This window comes from Gastrolobium bilobum, unplaced genomic scaffold (assembly GCF_033153095.1).
Source record: "Gastrolobium bilobum isolate Gb01-03AN ecotype WA unplaced genomic scaffold, APGP_CSIRO_Gbil_v1 utg53652, whole genome shotgun sequence".
Classification (NCBI taxonomy): Eukaryota; Viridiplantae; Streptophyta; class Magnoliopsida; order Fabales; family Fabaceae; genus Gastrolobium; species Gastrolobium bilobum.
In genome coordinates this window covers 99,934-116,891 of record NW_026895564.1, presented here as the reverse complement: position 1 = coordinate 116,891, position 16,958 = coordinate 99,934, and the positions used below count along the sequence as shown (strand labels likewise).

General features: G+C 35.9%; 1 long non-coding RNA gene across 1 annotated transcript; it reads left to right on the top strand.

Annotated features, from left to right (window-relative positions):
- Positions 1–13,434: 13,434 nt before the first annotated feature.
- Positions 13,435–16,319, top strand: LOC133316718 (uncharacterized). Its single transcript, XR_009752239.1, has 4 exons — positions 13,435–13,930; positions 14,003–14,107; positions 15,207–15,268; positions 16,015–16,319. It is a non-coding gene; the product is annotated as an uncharacterized LOC133316718 (long non-coding RNA).
- The last annotated feature ends 639 nt before the right edge of the window (positions 16,320–16,958 follow it).

Below are 16,958 nucleotides of genomic sequence, written 5' to 3'. Positions count from 1 at the left end.
CAAGGGATTTAGTGAAATAGGGAAGCATAGGGATACAAAATACGATGAAGCTGGAATGGTCAATGCCAAAACCACGCAACGTCCAGCCTATTGGCTCGGCTTATAAGCCTACGGGTTTCAAACCAAGGCGTGTTCCCAGAACATCAAACTAAGGCACCCCCATCCATATCCACCCAAGACTTCCTAGTGTGCTCCTATCTGAATCACACACCACGACCCCAGGTCAACTGGAACTCCCTCTCAGAGACACTGTACATCCTATGTACCAACACACATACAATATGCATGAGCATGTTATCCTATATTATTTATATACACTTCCTACCATTACCCTCAACAGGCATGGTTGAACACACAAGGGGATCAAACCCCAGTACCAAGAGGTTACCTGTATAATCCTCTCCCACAGCTCCAATGCAGTATATTTCTCGAGCTAGGTACACAACAGAAATGCCTACACAGAGGACATTCCCAATTAATTACCATTCATACAAACACATGCAAGTTATTAACTCTTCAAGCATGGTTTCAAATACTCACCACAATCTCCTTTGGTCCGGGACCAAGGGCAACCCACCGAGCTCACGGTTCAGGGTTCAAATCCGCGTACGGTAACCTACATTGATCATATACGGATCATTAAAACACGACAAATCTATCAAAATCCAAAAAACATCAAAATTCACCCCCACCAAGGGTGTGGGTCGACCATTAGTGTGTTAATTTACAAATTATTTTTCTTTATTTTCTTTTTATTTTTCTTAAGCATCCCAAGGTTACCAAAATACCATTTTAGGTGTCATTTTTCATTTTACACCATTCTAATATCATTTTGCCCATTTATTTCTTTCTAGGCAATCCAACACAATCCAATATTTTTCCATTGATTTTCAAAGCTTCCAACCATCACACAACCCTTCTAATTGCCATTTAACAACACCACACATCAACCAATTAATTTTACAACATCCAATCCTCATTTTCCCTCACAAGGCCGAAATGCACATAAACATATACCAAGGGATTTTCAATCCAATTCAACTACTCCACACCTCATACAATCCTATTATTAACTCATATAAACATCCAACAATCCAATTACACAATCCTAACATCAATATCCAACACAAAGTCATGACATTTCATCCAAATTTTCCCAAGTTATGAGCACATTTTTTCAATAATTTTTATTGCATTTATAGCTCCAACACATCATTCTAAGACATATTTATTTAATACACATTTTCCATTTGAGCTCTCTAACTACACAAATCATACAAAATGAGCTTAGGGTTCTTGAATTAAAATCAACAATCAAACCAATAAAAAGTGATGAAACTTACTCAATAGCTTGCCCTAGGACTCCTCCAAGACATACTAAACCATTGGAGCTCCAAACAACTCTATGAACACAAATCTCACACAAAGGGCCGCGGGTTTGGGGGGGGGGGGTTCTCACAATATAGTGGGTTTCAAGGTTCAAGGCTACCACCAATGTGTTTAGAAGGTGATTCCCAACAAATTTCAAGAAAAAAATCACTTGATTTGATGATGTATAGTGTGAGTTAGAGGAGAAGGAAGTTTGAAATGAAAATGGGGTTTGGGAGGGGGAGGGCCGCAGGTTCTTCAAGGGAGGGAGGAGATAAGGTGATGATGAATAGTTCATTGCTTAGGTGTCTTAAGTGATTTTAAGTGAGGTGGGCCCCACCGCCACCTCACGCGATTTCAAACTAATTTGAATTTCTCTCTGATTCCACTAAATGTCCATAAATTCATAACCTATTTAGAAACTCTAATTTTTAACATTAACCATTGTTCTTTAATTACCCTTGATCAGATGAATCTTGAGTTTTTCGGTCGTTCGGAGAAACTGCAGTTTTAAGCTGTTACGCGCTCCGTAGGCACGCTTCCCAAAACTCACTAATTTCCGTCAATTTTCATCAGAAATCATATTTCCTAGTCCTATATACCATTTATAACTTGTATTCAAAACCTAGAGGTCAAAACTCAATCGGCACGTTTTACGGTGCAACTGTACCAAGGTATTCTTACCCGGTAAAAACACTATTCACTGAATTTTCTGAAACTTTCCTAACCACTCAATTTTTCGTTTTGAATCCATTTCCAGGGTTATTTTTATCATTTGAGACCTTTTACTCAATTTTAACTTCTTAGGGTTGTGTTTGGTTAATTGCCATTTTACCCTTCCTGTGTATTTTGACTTGATTTTCAGGATTTTCACTAATCCTTCCCTTTAATCATGTTTAATATATTAATATGTATTTTAGAAATGTGAGGAGTTACATCTGCTATGCGCATAAGAAGCATAAGGAATCTACCTTATACCCACACTCACGGATTACCATCTTGTGCAACTCTACACTACACTCAGGGATTACCATCTATATAAGAGTGCATCATTTCATCATCTTAAATAACAGATAAGCACATATACCATATAAAACTACCATCCCTCGTCTTAGAGTATGGTGGAACAAATAGGAATTAACCCTGAGAACACGGAACTTACCTGTAAATGCTTACTGTCCAACCCAACCATGAGGTACAAGTCCAAACCCTAACTCAACAACCAGCAGTGTCACAATCTGTTTCCACAATATAAACATCATAAAAAAACATATCCTAAACCCTTAAGTCAAATGGGACACTATTTCTTTTTCGTTTCGCGTATGTAGATTTCTCTAAAAGCCCACAAGCACACACCGTCTTTACCATTTTTAAAACTGCCATTGCAACTCTTTACCAAAAATTCTAAAATTTTACTATGTTAAACTAGACATCATAGGATTTCCAACGACATATTATATGTCTCATTTGGAGTTGCATAACTCCGGTTATATTTTTCGCAAAGTTCCTACAATAAACCGAATTTCCAGCAATAAGGTTTCATATTCAAACATGAGCTGCGATCAATCCACTTATCCAATGGATCTGAAAATTTACAGGGTTGTAACCCTATGTGTTAGCTTCAGATAGGTCCAAATATCACTCAATTTGGAGCTTTATAGCTCGAGATATCGCGCTTTTCCTAAACTAGATTGTTGTTGTCTCAAAGAGTATTCGATTACTGCGTTTTTCCAGCAAGTATTCGAATACTGCCCGAAAAGTATTTGAATAATTCTTCGAGAGAATTCATAAAACTGAGTTTTTAAGTTGTAATTGACCTCCAATGATCTCCTAAACTTGTTTAATCATTTAATTAACATACCAACACGTTTTAAACACAAAAACAAATTTAAGACTCAACCTTTAACCTAAATGAAACTTTCTATAATGAAGAACACAGTAAATGTTGATCTTTTTCACCTTTGAAGCTCCACACAAGATGAACAAGGTGATCCATGCCTTCAACAATGGAAAGGTCCCACTTTGACTCCGTATGGCAGAAATGAAAATCTCTCTAGATGATGTTTTTCTCTTTAGAACTCAAGACTCTAAGTTGTATCTATGGTATAGTGATGAAATCAACAGTAACATATACCAAGTATTATAACCAAAATTATGGATTTACACAGGGGATAGTTAAATTTACCTTGGTTCCTTTTGAGAACAGAATAAATGAAAGCTTTCGAGGTTGAGAAAGCGCACAAATCCTTCAACAATGAGTTTTCCTTCAACAAGACTAGAGCTTTAATGGTTGGGTGATGTTTCAATGGAGGAGAGGAGGAGAAAGATGAAAACTTTGGAGGCTTTCTAAGAGAGAAAGCTAAGTCTCTAAGAAGACTCCAATGGTAGCCACAATCAGCAACGGCTGAGTTTTTTAAAAGCTTAGGGTTTTGATCCCTTTTTCTATTTATATTGTCACTTAATTTAAACTAGCAATAATAGTTTAAATAGTCCCGCTCTTCATTTAACCCTAAAATTTTAGATTCTTAACCTATATCTTTTCTAGAAATTTTCATATATTCATTTCATTTTTCGAAGATACTTCACCGGTACACGCTTTTACCACACAGTAGTATTAGTTCTCATAGCTCCGTTCTTTGTTTGTCTATAAAATTATGTATTATTAGCTTAGATATTTTTTTCAAGAATGTTCATATATCTATTTCCCTTTTTCGGGTCACTCTTTCGGTACACATTTATACCGCACGGTACCCAGGAGTTACAATTTTCTACAGGTAAACGGTTCTACATTAATTCTTCTGATCTTTCTATAATTATCTAAGGTCAATTATGGGACTATTTTTTTAATCTCATCACTTTATTATTTTATTTCCTAATTTAGCGGTGCGAGTATTACACAAGGTTTCTCGAAGAGTTCCTCTGCCCCAAGCTCACTTCGGTATAACAGTATAAAATAACAGTTCCGTTATATAACCATAATCATATGATGCAACAACATATATATATGATGCATGTGTGCTAACAAGTCTACTGGGCAGAGAACGCATGGTTTACGCACGTCTGCTATGCGCATAAGAAGCATAAGAAATCTACCTTATACCCACACTTAGGGATTACCATCTTGTGCAGCTCCACACTACACTCAAGGATTACCATCTCTTGTGTAATACACCATATAACATACATATATAAGAGTGCATCATTTCATCATCTCAAATAACAGATAAGTACTTTACCATATAAAACTACCATCCCCCGTCTTGGAGTATGGTGGAACAAATAGGGATTAACCATGCGAACTCGGAACTTACCTGTAAATGCTAAGTGTCCAACCCAACCATGGGGTACAAGTCCAAACACCAACTCAACAACTAGCAGTGTCATAATCTGTTTCCACAATATAAACATCATCAACAAACATATCCTAAACCCTTAAGTTAAATGAGACATTATTTCTTTTTCGTTTCGCGTATGTAGGCTTCACTCAAAGCCCCCAAGCACAAACCGTCTTTACCATTTTTAAAACTGCCATTGATACTCTTTACCAAAAGTTCTAACATTTTACTATGTAAAACTAGACATCATAGGCCAACAACATATTATATGTCTCATTTGGAGTTGCATAACTTCGGTTATATTTTTCGCAAAGTTTCTACAACAAACTGAATTTCCAGCAATAAGGTTTCCAATTCAAACTTGAACTGCGATCAATCCACTTATCCAATGGATCTAAAAATATACAGGGTTGTATCCGCATGTGTTAGCTTCATATTGGTCCAAATCTCACTCAATTTGGAGCTCTATAGCTCGACATATCTCGCTTTTACTAAACTTGATCGCTGTTGTCTCAAAGAGTATTCGATTATTGCGTTTTTCCTGAAAGTATTCGAATACTGCCCGAAAAGTATTTGAATACTTCTTCGACAGAATTCATAAAAATGAGTTTTAAAGGTGTAATTGACCTCCGATGATCTCCTAAACTTGTTTAATCATTTAATTAACATACAACCACGTTTTAAACACAAAAACAACTTCAAGACTCAACCGTTAACCTAAATGATACTTTCTATCATGAAGAACAAAGGAAAGGTTGAGATTTTTCACCTTTGAAGCTCCACACAAGATGAACAAGGTGATCCATGCCTTCAACAATGGAAAGGTCCCACTTTTACTCCGTATGGCAGAAATGAAAATCACTCTATATGATGTTTTTCTCTTTAGAACTCAAGACTCTAAGTTGTATCTATGGTATAGTGATGAGATCAAAAGTAACATATATCAAGTATTATAACCAAAATTATGGATTTACACAGGGGATAGTTAAATTTATCTTGGTTCCTTTTGAGAAATGAAAAAATGAAAGCTTTAGAGGTTGAGAAAGCGCACAAATCCTTCAACAATGAGTTTTCCTTCAACAAGACTAGAGCTTTAATGGTTGGGTGATGTTTCAATGGAAGAGAGGAGGAGAAAGATGAAAACTTTGGAGGATTTCCAAGAGAGAAAGCTAAGTCTCCAAAAAGACTCCAATGGCAGCCACAATCAGCAACGGCTGAGTTTTTTAAAAGCTTAGGGTTTTGATCCCCTTTTCTATTTATATTGTCACTAAAGATAAACTAGCAATAATAGTTTAATTAGTCCCGCTCTTCGTTTACTTCTAAAATTTTAGATTCTTAACCTAGATTTTTTCTAGAAATTTTCATATTTTCATTTCATTTTTCTGAGATACTTCACCGGTACGCGCTTTTACAACACAGTAGTATTAGTTCTCATAGCTCCGTTCTTTGTTTGTCTCTAAAATTATGTATTATTAGCTTAGTTTTTTTTTTCAAGAATGTTCATATATTTATTTGCTTTTTTCGGGTCACTCTTCCGGTACGCATTTATACCGCACGGTACCCAGCAGTTACACTTTTCTACAGGTAAACGGTTCTACATTAATTATTCTTATCTTTCTATAATTATCTAAGGTCAATTATGGGACTATTTGTTTAATCTCATCACTTTATTATTTTATTTCCTAATTTAGCGGTGCGGGTATTACATAAGGGTTCTCGAAAAGTTCCTCTGCCCCAAGCTCACTTCGGTATAATAGTATAAAATAACAGTTTAATAATATAACCATAATCATATGCTGCAACAACATATTTATATGTTGCATGTGTGCTAACAAGTCTACTTGCCAGAGATCGCATGGTTTACTAATGTCTGCTATGTGCATAAGAAGCAAAAGGAATCTACCTTATAGCCACACTCAGGGATTACCATCTTGTGCAGCTCCACACTACACTCAAAGATTATCATCTCTTGTGTAATACACCACATAACATACATATATAAGAGTGCATCATTTCATCATCTCAAATAACAGATATGCACATATACCATATAAAACTACCATCCCCCGTCTTGGAGTATGGTGGAAAAAATAGAGATTAACCCTGAGAACACGGAACTTACCTGTAAATACTAAATATCCAACCCAACCATGGGGTACAAGTCCAAACACCAACTCAACAACCAGCAGTGTCACAATATGTTTCCACAATATAAACATCGTCAACAAACATATCCTTAACCCTTAAGTCAAATGAGACACTATTTCTTTTTCGTTTCGCGTATGTAGGCTTCTCTTAAAGCCCCCAAGCACAAACCGTCTTTACCATTTTTAAAACTACCATTGCAAATCTTTACCATAAATTCTAACATTTTAAAACGTTAAACTAGACATCCTAAGCTTTCTAACGACATATTATATGTCTCATTTGGAGTTGCATAACTCCGGTTATATTTTTCGCAAAGTTCCTACAACAAATTGAATTTCCAGCAATGGGGTTTCATTTTCAAACATGAACTGCGATCAATTCACTTATCCAATGGATCTAAAAATTTTCAGGGTTGTATCCCTATGTGTTAACTTCGCATAGGTCCTTATCTCACTCAATTTGGAGCTCTATATCTCGAGATATCGCGCTTTTACTAAACTAGATCCCTGCTGTCTCAAAGAGTATTCGATTACTGCGTTTTTTCAGAAAGTATTCGAATCCTGCCCGAAAAGTATGTGAATACTTCTTCGACAGAATGCATAAAACTAAGTTTTTAAGGTGTAATTGACTTCCAATAATCTCCTAAACTTGTTTACTCATTTAATTAACATATTAACACTTTTTAAACATAAAAACAAACTCAATACTCAACCTTTAACCTAAATCATACTTTCTATCATGAAGAACAAAGGAAAGGTTGAGCTTTTTGACCTTAGAAGATCCACACAAGATGAACAAGGTGATCCATGCCTTCAACAATGGAATGATCCCACTTCTACTCCATATGGCAGAAATGAAAATAACTCAAGATGATGTTTTTCTTTTAGAACTCAAGACTCTAAGTTGTATCTATGGTATAGTGATGAAATCAACAGTAACATATACCAATGATTATAACCAAAATTATGGATTTACACAGGGAATAGTTAAATTTACCTTGGTTCGTTTTAGTTAAATTTACCTTGGTTCCTTTTGACAACAGAAAAAAATAAAGCTTTAGAGGTTGAGAAAACGCACAAATCCTTCAACAACGAGTTTTTCTTCAACAAGACTAGAGCTTTAATGGTTGGGTGATGTTTCAATGGAGGAGAGGAGGAGAAAGATGAAAACTTTGGAGGCTTTCCAAGAGAGAAAGCTAAGTCTCCAAGAAGACCCCAATGGCAGCCACAATCAGCAACGACTGAGTTTTTTAAAAGCTTAGGATTTTGATCCCCTTTTCTATTTATTTTGTCACTTAAGTTAAACTAACAGTATTAGTTTAATTAGTCCCGCTCTTCGTTTAACTCTAAAATTTAAGATTCTTAACCTAGATTTTTTCTAGAAATTTTCATATTTTTATTTCATTTTTCTGAGATACTTCACCGGTACGCGCTTTTACCACACAATAATATTAGTTCTCAAGGCTCCGTTCTTTGTTTCTCTCTAAAATTATGTTTTATTAGCTTAGATATTTTTTCAAGAATTTTCATATATTTATTTTCTTTTTTTGGGTCATTCTTCCGGTACGCATTTATACCGCACAGTACCCAGCAATTACACTTTTCTACAGGTAAACGGTTCTACATTAATTATTCTGATCTTTCTATAATTATCTAAGGTCAATTATGGGACTATTTGTTTAATCTTATCAGTTTATTATTTTATTTCCTAATTTAGCGGTGCGGGTATTACACAAGGGTTCTCGAAGAGTTCCTCTGCCCCAAACTCACTTCGGTATAATAGTATAAAATAACAGTTCAATAATATAACCATAATCTTATGATGCAACAACATATATATATATATGTTACATGTGTGCTAACAAGTCTACTGGCCAGAGATCGCATGGTTTACTCAAGTCTGTTATGCACATAAGAAGCATAAGGAATCTACCTTATATCCACACTCATGGATTACCATCTCGTGCAGCTCCACACTACACTCAGGGATTACCATCTCTTGTGTTATACACCACATAACATACATATATAAGAGTGCATCATTTCATCATCTCAAATAACAGATAAGGACATATACCATATAAAACTACCATCCCCCGTCTTGGAGTATGGTGGAACAAATAGAGATTAACCCTGAGAACACGGAACTTACTTGTAAATGCTAAGTGTCCATCCCAACCATGGGGTACAAGTCCAAACACCAACTCAACAACCAGCAGTGTCACAATCTGTTTCCACAATATAAAAATCGTCAACAAACATATCCTAAACCCTTAAGTCAAATGGGACACTATTTCTTTTCATTTCGCGTATGTAGGCTTCTCTCAAAGCCTCTAAGCACAAACCGTCTTTACCATTTTTAAAACATCCATTGCAAATCTTTACCATAAATGCTAACATTTTACTATGTTAAAATACACATCCTAAGCTTTCCAACGACATATTATATGTCTCATTTGGAGTTGTATAACTCCGGTTATATTTTTTGCAAAGTTCCTACAGCAAACTGAATTTCAAGCAATGGGGTTTCATTTTCAAACATGAACTGCCATCAATTCACTTATCCATTGGATCTGAAAATTATAGGTTTGTATCACTATGTGTTAGCTTCGCATAGGTTCAAATCTCACTCAATTTGGAGCTCTATATCTCGAGATATCGCGCTTTTACTAAACTAGATCCCTGCTGTCTCAAAGAGTATTTGATTACTGCGTTTGTTCAGAAAGTATTCGAATCCTGCCCGAAAAGTATTTGAATACTTCTTCGACAGAATGCATAAAACTAAGTTTTTAAGGTGTAATTGACCTCCAACAATCTCCTAAACTTGTTTACTCATTTAATTAACATATTAACACGTTTTAAACACACACAAAAACTCAATACTCAACCTTTAACCTAAATTATACTTTCTATCATGAAGAACAAAGGGAAGGTTGAGCTTTTTGACCTTTGAAGCTCCACACAAGATGAACAAGGTGATCCATGCCTTCAACAATGGAATGATCCCACTTTTACTCCATATGGCAGAAATGAAAATCACTCAAGATGATGTTTTTCTTTTTAGAACTCAAGACTCTAAGTTGTATCTATGGTATAGTGATGAAATCAACTGTAACATATACCAATGATTATAACCAAAATTATGGATTTACACAGGGGATAGTTAAATTTACCTTGGTTCGTTTTAGTTAAATTTACCTTGGTTCCTTTTGACAACAGAAAAAAATAAAGCTTTAGAGGTTGAGAAAGCGCACAAATCCTTCAACAACGAGTTTTTCTTCAACAAGACTAGAGCTTTAATGGTTGGGTGATGTTTCAATGGAGGAGAGGAGGAGAAAGATGAAAACTTTTGAGGCTTTCCAAGAGAGAAAGCTAAGTCTCAAAGAAGACCCCAATGGCAGCCACAATCAGCAACGACTGAGTTTTTTAAAAGCTTAGGATTTTGATCCCCTTTTCTATTTATATTGTCACTTAAGTTAAACTAACAGTATTAGTTTAATTAGTCCCGCTCTTCGTTTAACTCTAAAATTTAAGATTCTTAACCTAGATTTTTTCTAGAAATTTTCATATTTTTATTTCATTTTTCTGAGATACTTCACCGGTACGCGCTTTTACCACACAATAATATTAGTTCTCAAGGCTCCGTTCTTTGTTTCTCTCTAAAATTATGTTTTATTAGCTTAGATATTTTTTCAAGAATTTTCATATATATATTTTCTTTTTTTGGGTCATTCTTCCGGTACGCATTTATACCGCACAGTACCCAGCAATTACACTTTTCTACAGGTAAACGGTTCTACATTAATTATTCTGATCTTTCTATAATTATCTAAGGTCAATTATGGGACTATTTGTTTAATCTTATCACTTTATTATTTTATTTCCTAATTTAGCGGTGCGGGTATTACACAAGGGTTCTCGAAGAGTTCCTCTGCCCCAAACTCACTTCGGTATAATAGTATAAAATAACAGTTCAATAATATAACCATAATCTTATGATGCAACAACATATATATATGTTACATGTGTGCTAACAAGTCTACTGGCCAGAGATCGCATGGTTTACTCAAGTCTGTTATGCACATAAGAAGCATAAGGAATCTACCTTATATCCACACTCATGAATTACCATCTCGTGCAGCTCCACACTACACTCAGGGATTACCATCTCTTGTGTTATACACCACATAACATACATATATAAGAGTGCATCATTTCATCATCTCAAATAACAGATAAGGACATATACCATATAAAACTACCATCCCCCGTCTTGGAGTATGGTGGAACAAATAGAGATTAACCCTGAGAACACGGAACTTACTTGTAAATGCTAAGTGTCCATCCCAACCATGGGGTACAAGTCCAAACACCAACTCAACAACCAGCAGTGTCACAATCTGTTTCCACAATATAAATATCGTCAACAAACATATCCTAAACCCTTAAGTCAAATGGGACACTATTTCTTTTCATTTCGCGTAAGTAGGCTTCTCTCAAAGCCCCCAAGCACAAACCGTCTTTACAATTTTTAAAACTTCCACTGCAAATCTTTACCATAAATGCTAACATTTTACTATGTTAAACTACACATCCTAAGCTTTCCAACGACATATTATATGTCTCATTTGGAGTTGTATAACTCCGGTTATATTTTTCTCAAAGTCCCTACAACAAACTGAATTTCCAGCAATAAGGTTTCAACTTCAAACATGAACTGCGATCAATCCACTTATCCAATGGATCTGAAAATTTATAGGGTTGTATCCCTATGTGTTAGCTTCACATAGATCCAAATATCGCTCGATTTGGAGCTCTATAACTCGAGATATCGCACTTTACTAAACTAGATCGCTGATGTCTCAAAAAGTATTCGATTACTGCGTTTTTCCAGAAAGTATTCGAATACCGGCCAAAAAGTATTTGAATACTTCTTCGACAGAATGCATAAAACTAAGTTTTTAAGGTGTAATTGACCTCCAATAATCTCCTAAACTTGTTTACTCATTTAATTAACATACCAACACGTTTTAAACACAAAAACAAATTCAAGACTCAACCTTTAACCTAAATCATACTTTCTATCACGAAGAACAAAAGAAAGGTTGATCTTTTTGACCTTTGAATCTCCACACAAGATGAACAAGGTGATCCATGCCTTCAACAATGGAATGATCCCACTTTTACTCCATATGGAAGAAATGAAAATCACTCAAGATGATGTTTTTCTTTTTAGAACTCAAGACCCTAAGTTGTATCTATGGTATAGTGATGAAATCAACAGTAACATATACCAATGATTATAACAAAAATTATGGATTTACACAAGGGATAGTTAAATTTACCTTGGTTCCTTTTGAGAACAGAAAAAATGAAAGCTTTCGAAGTTGAGAAAGCGCACAAATCCTTCAACAACGAGTTTTTCTTCAGCAAGACTAGAGCTTTAATGGTTGGGTGATGTTTCAATGGAGGAGAGGAGTAGAAAGATGATAACTTTGGAGGCTTTCGAAGAGAGAAAGCTAAGTCTCCCAGAAGACCCCAATGACAGCCACAATCAGCAACGACTGAGATTTTTAAAAGCTTAGGGTTTTGATCCCCTTTTCTATTTATATTGTCACTTAAGTTAAACTAACAGTATTAGTTAAATTAGTCCCGCTCGCTCTTCGTTTAACTCTAAAATTTATGATTCTTAACCTATATTTTTTCTAGAAATTTTCATATTTTCATTTCATTTTTCTGAGATACTTCACCGGTACGCGCTTTTACCACACAATACTATTAGTTCTCATAGCTCCGTTCTTTGTTTGTCTCTAAAATTATGTATTATAAGCTTAGATATTTTTTTTCAATAATGTTCATATATTTATTTTCCTTTTTTGGGTCACTCTTCCGGTACGCATTTATACCGCACGTGTAACATCCCGTCTAATTAGGAATCTATTTAAATTGCAATTAGGAAAGTGGTAGAGTACTTGCATTCGAATTAGATAAATGTTTGCTTTAGAATGGAGTTAAATTAAATTAGGAAATTGTTGGTATTGCCATGGAAGGTGAGTACCTATTTTAGGCATGTGAAGTTCTAGTTATGAGTATAGGAATAATTTAATTATAACATATAACTATTTCCCCAAGAATGGATTTAAATACAATTTGATGGAATGTTGGAATAACAATTATAATGAATCGTTATTTTAGGCATTTGACACCCTTGTTAAAATTATAGGAACAAATTATGATAACATACGGAAAGCATAACACTACTTAGAATTATAGGAGCACTCATGAAAGGTACGTGAGTAATTTTATTACCAAGAATAAACCCTTAGTTAACAACTAGTGGGAAACATAAAATAATATACATGAGTTAATTATTAAGATAGGAGAGCCTTTGGATTTATATGTTTGGGCCCATTTCATGTGATGGGCTATGGTCCAAAATGCTTTAAGGGAAGGCTTGAATTCAGCCCAAAGATTCCCTATTACCCTCGTCTATTAGTTTATCCACATGGAAATTTCAATGTGGCTCTATTGGTTAAGTATTACACATGGCAACCTGTACCTATCTTATCTTCTTCCTGTGCATGTCCGCCACACGTACTCAACCAGTGGACACTTAGAATTCTGCCTGCAAGTTTCGGTCAAGCCATTCTTGGACATGGGTTCCATTTGTTCATTCTAAAATCTGGTCTCCTTAGCTTTTTCCTATGCACGGTGGAGAGTAACAGAATCAAACCATCCTTCCTAATCTTTTTCCCACAACCGTGAACGTGCAAGTGGAGGGTGTAACACTACAATATTCTTCCTTCATCACACACTCTGCAAACCGTGACCTGCACCAGAATAGAGACCATCACCTAGCTTCCTTTTCCCCTTCCCCCCCACCTATTCGGCCAATAATCAATAATACCCAGCTTGCATGTGTTCTTCTCTTTCCTCTCCACGTCGCGAGTTCAAGAGCAGAGGACAAGCAACCTAACACTCCTTTTCTCCTTAGTCGGCCGAATCATTAGCTTCAAGGAAAGCTCAACGCTGGCTCATCTATTATTTTCCTTTTTCAGCCGTGATGAAATCCTCGAGGAAGTAGGGTATTCCCTTATCCCCTTGTTTTCATGAATTAAATCAATTCTGATTGGGGTTTTCCCTTATATGCAGCTTAAGAACCGTACCATGAAGGGTAGAGTAGGAGGAAAGTTGAGCAGCATCGGGTCACTGTCTGCGTCAGCCGTATGGTACTTCTTGGGTGTCTTACTCATGGACGTAAGTCAAAGCATGTAATCCTTCTTTGCTCTTTCATGATCGATCCTTTCCTTGCATGTTAGGAGTATTTTGGATGCTGGCATTTCTCTTCTTGTAGTTCGGTTCTCATGTACCGTTTTAGGATTTAATAAATGAAAGACCAAACTGAAACCTTGTGAGCTTGGAAATAGTTTATTCATTGTTGGGCTGCCCTTTTGTTTAATTAAATTAATCAGGTTTTTCATGTACTAAATTTATGTATACAGTATGTTTATGAGGCCCTGCTAGCACACCATAGGAGTAGAAAGGTGGGAAATGTGGATAAAAATCATGAACCCGTAAAGTGGAAAATCGTATGGGAAGGCTTGGGAAACTTTGGAAAATCTTCTATTAATAAATTAGTCAAGAGAGGACTGGAAGTCAGAATTAATATTAAGGCTTGCTGTGTTATGAACTTGGAGTTTTGTGCTGTTGTCAAGGGGATAGAAATTAATTGAAAGTCAGAATTCGTTAGTAGAGGAACCTTGAAAACCGATTCTGTATGTTAATGTTGGACTTTATTGTTGTTGACAAGATTATTCTTTTGCATGTATGGAAATCGATGAAGATAGCATAATTAGGAGTCAGTTAAGTCTTTAAATTCCATCCCTGTTCAGCCACTGTTTCTGTTTAGTTGAATAACATTTGAATCTTATGCATGCAAGCCAAACCGATTAGTGAGTATATAGATAAGTTCTTTTATGAGAGTATGGGACTGTTTTGGGGAGGCTGTAACATACACCTAATTCTGTATGTATTAAATTAAATTCATAGCATGTTCATCAATTCTTCTTAGCGCACCATTAGGCCTTGTAAGGATGATTAGGTGATGAAACAAATTTGGAAAACTTAGTTCTGCCCTAACCGAACCTGCATGCACAAGGGGGCTTGGATTTTATTCGCCGTAACATATTGACATATTAACTCTAAGTTAGAAAATATAAATTAGTTTGGGGATCTTGAAAAACCGAATTGTATGTATGGAAACCAAGTACAGGATAAGAATTTGAAGCATGAAAATTTGTTGATAAATTATAGGAATAACATGAGACCAATTCTGACTTGTCGCACATGTAATTAGGTGCACGTGACTCTTATTGAGTGAGCTGAATTTGGTACTGTTGATTATTGCTTGGACACAAGGTAAGTATTAGGTGGTTAAACCTATTGTGACTATTAGTTTAGATTATGTAATTTTTGATTTGTTGCTCTCATAGTTCCGTAACAAGATTCTGTTTGAAGGCATGTGAAATCTGATTTGAATATGACTTGAGGAAGATTCTGCTTTGTATACACATGCTATTTGAAAGTATGATGCATAGTCCATGTGAACTATGACTGATGATGAGGAGCATGAACATCATAACTTTGCATCTTATCATGTGTGTGTGAAGCAAAACATAGCATCTCATGCATCCATCTACATACAGTTTTGGAAACAGAAATATATTATGAAACTAAGCATACGTTTGAGCACGCATCATCTAGGCATGCCGAAGGTACCCGGCAAGAGCACCCTGGCTCCGTGCGCATAGGTTCCTTGGATATTCAGTTCTGTGAGCCAAAAAGAATATCACTTGGAGTTCTGTTAGCATGTGCACCTTAGTGCTATGGACATGCGTTCTGGCGTTATTTACGCGCTCTGTTTAGTACTTTGGCGTTATATACGCGTTCTGTTTAGTACTTGGCGTTATATACGCACTTAATTAGTATTCTGGCGTTATATACGCACTCTGATGATATTAAATATCTGTTCGGAATTTATTCGATGATGTGACAATATTGGAAATTATGGATTTAAATTAATATTGTTGCAATATTGGATTTTCTGTCACACTACTGGGATTCTTTCTCACCCCTTTGGGGCTGCAATTTTTATAAAATTGCAGGAGGACGAAAGAGCATATGAGGACGTGGTTATATGATAATTGCTGTTCATTGCTGCATGCTTGGATTTTCTGCTGTCACTGTTGGATGACTGTATTATTAATTAACGTATTGTGAATTCGGATTATTGCGGAAAGTATGATTTGGCTACTGTATTATGAGTTTTATGACCAGAATGCTTTTCGGAAAATAATTCTGTAAATGTTTTGCGAAAATATTTTTGAACGTCTTGTTTAGTGCTGAATTATAAACTACTTTTGCGAGCACTTTACGAGTTGTCGTTTTGGGGCTACAGACCTCCGATTGAGGTATAATTTATATGTATGGAAAGCCCCAGTTGTGTACTTTCAGATTATACAAACCTTACACAGAAATTTTGAAATCCCGATTTATTATGGTTTTTGCAAGCCAGGAGTTTTTTAGAGAAACATACTGGATTTTTGAGTATTTTGCGAGTTATGTTTCGTGGGGCTATTCTCCTCCGATTCGCGTATAATTTATATGCACGCGAAGCCCTAGATGTCTAGTTTCTATATAGCAAGGAAAATTTTTGTAAACTGCAAGAACCTAATTTATAAGAATTTTTCAAGACAGCAACGTTTCAGGAAAAATAAATAATTTCAGCAAACCATCTATTTTTAAAATGTCCCTCTGATTTTTGTAAGTAACCCGATTTCAATTACCAGTTTTAATTAGCAACATCATAAATGATTTATCAGTATTTAATGTGACGAAAGAACTCTAATTCCGCTTAGCAAACAACTCTCTTGGCTGCAGACAAGGGAGGGTGTTACAGCACGGTACCCAGCAGTTAGGGCCGGCAAAATGGGCTGAGCCCGCCGGGCTGGCCCGCCCCGCCTGCCAAATGGGGCGGGCTGGGTTGAGTCTTTCAACCCACCAGCCCGCCAAACCCGCCAGCCCATATGGGTCAGCCCGCCAAGTTATT